This window comes from Sinocyclocheilus anshuiensis, unplaced genomic scaffold, assembly GCF_001515605.1.
Source record: "Sinocyclocheilus anshuiensis isolate Anshui unplaced genomic scaffold, SAMN03320099.WGS_v1.1 scaffold896, whole genome shotgun sequence".
Classification (NCBI taxonomy): Eukaryota; Metazoa; Chordata; class Actinopteri; order Cypriniformes; family Cyprinidae; genus Sinocyclocheilus; species Sinocyclocheilus anshuiensis.
Window position 1 is genome coordinate 1 of NW_015552583.1, and position 1,846 is coordinate 1,846.

Below are 1,846 nucleotides of genomic sequence, written 5' to 3' on the forward strand. Positions count from 1 at the left end.
TGCAACAATGACCCGATTAAGCAAGTGACAATTCTGTCAACTGTCTCGAAATGCGAGTGAAAGTAGATGCGCCGATGTGAAGCCGTTTGAAGAGAAAGTCAAAGAGAGAAGACGCGTACAGCTGAATCACTCACGCTGTTTTCAAATGACTGATTTGATCAATCTGTGTGGACTGGACTCAGTCTGTAGGTTTGATTATTTACTCATCAAACCTACATGCTATAGGCTATTGAATAAATGTGTGAATATCCATCATTTTAAAGTCAAAAGCTGCGGGAATGAGTAAAACTATGCGATATAGCCTATGCGCAATCCCGCACCGAAATTCAGGACCTGATTAAACAAAATTCTATTATGATTATTATAAAAAAAATAATGTAAATACTGTAGTCAGAGCAGTATGGTTCCTTAGACAACATGATGTCCCACAGTCCGAGGTAGCTCTTATCCATGAAAGAGACTGTGATCATTGTTTTCAGTGCCTGAAACTCCTCTTTAGCTAGATCTTGTTCACATCCATTCCTAAAAATAAAATGAGAGACAGTTAACACTGTGGCTAACACAAGCCGATCAAGGCTACTCTTAAGAGATTGGCTCAGCTCCATAGAAGTTACCTTTCTAGGACAGGAGAGAAATGCTTTAGCAGAAAATCAAGCTCTTCTGCACCGTAGTCCAAGAGTTTCTCTTTCTCAGTTGGCCAGGAGTCATGATTAAAGATGTTGAAGCATTTCACTGCTGTAGGTGCTTGGCAGTAGGTGTTTCATGCATGCTTCCCACTGTGCCTGTCAGCACAAACAATTAAAAAATTAATGTTAATAATTTTAATACTTTTGATACTGCAGAATGTCCAATAAAGAAAATCTTATTACCTAAAAGCCTACCAAATCTGTTTTGAAGGTGCATGATGGTGGAATTCACAGTATCTTTTACTCCCTCATGCAGTTGTAGAGATTTGATGTAGATGCTCTCATTTTCTGCCAGCACTGTGGCTTCACAATACGAAAGTGGGACATCCTGAAATTATAATATTAATTTGCACTGATTATGTAATCAAACAACAACATTTATTGTTTTATTATTATTAGCATATGTTACATAAAAAAACGGGATAACTACCTGAAACTTGTAGAATGGTACTTCATTCTGGGTGTGCCATTCCTTGCTGCTGCATGTCTGTTACAATTTGCTGGAGTCTTCCTCCTGGTTTGGGTCTCACTGCCATTGTTTCAATGTTCACAATGAGGTTTTGAACCCCACTGACAGCCTGTTGGGTCAGGTTATTAATATGGTGTTTTTTTGATTGTTTATTAAGTTATAATTTGTATCACACATAGTATTACCTGGGGTAGAATGACTTCATTTCTTTGCAAAAGTAAACTAAACTGACTGATCACAGAAAAAAACATCAGCAAGAAAGTGGCAGAAGGCTACAAAAGTTCCATCCTCCATAGTCTTCTTGATCTGAAATACAGCACCAAAGAGAAAACTTGCTTAACCAAAAGTTAAATTGCACTCAATAATGATAAACAACAATAAATAAAAATAATTACATTTCAACAAATACTGTAGTTACCTTTTTGGCCCTTCCAGCAATGTCTGTGTTTGCTGATGCACTGGCCAAGTGGTCCATGTGCACATAGACTGCAGTAAACTGTCCTGGGTCCTGAAGATAACCTCCTCTCTCTCCAGTTTTAACAGTGTCTCCAAAGATCTAGACACATGTGGTAGCCAGCGTGTTCCTTTTACTCCACTTGGGGAATTCACTCTTATGCCTAGGTCTTCCCCAATCAGCTCCCTCATGCAGGGTTCGTACACATTTTTACCAATACATTTCCATGACTTTTGA

General features: G+C 38.5%; 2 long non-coding RNA genes across 2 annotated transcripts; both read right to left on the reverse strand.

Annotated features, from left to right (window-relative positions):
- Positions 1 to 362: 362 nt before the first annotated feature.
- On the reverse strand, positions 363 to 898 carry LOC107665419 (uncharacterized). Its single transcript, XR_001631545.1, has 3 exons — positions 882 to 898; positions 615 to 782; positions 363 to 522 (listed from the first exon to the last, which is right to left on the reverse strand). It is a non-coding gene; the product is annotated as an uncharacterized LOC107665419 (long non-coding RNA).
- A 290-nt stretch (positions 899 to 1,188) lies between these two features.
- LOC107665420 (uncharacterized) lies at positions 1,189 to 1,739 on the reverse strand. Its single transcript, XR_001631546.1, has 3 exons — positions 1,574 to 1,739; positions 1,341 to 1,461; positions 1,189 to 1,264 (listed from the first exon to the last, which is right to left on the reverse strand). It is a non-coding gene; the product is annotated as an uncharacterized LOC107665420 (long non-coding RNA).
- Positions 1,740 to 1,846: the final 107 nt, after the last annotated feature.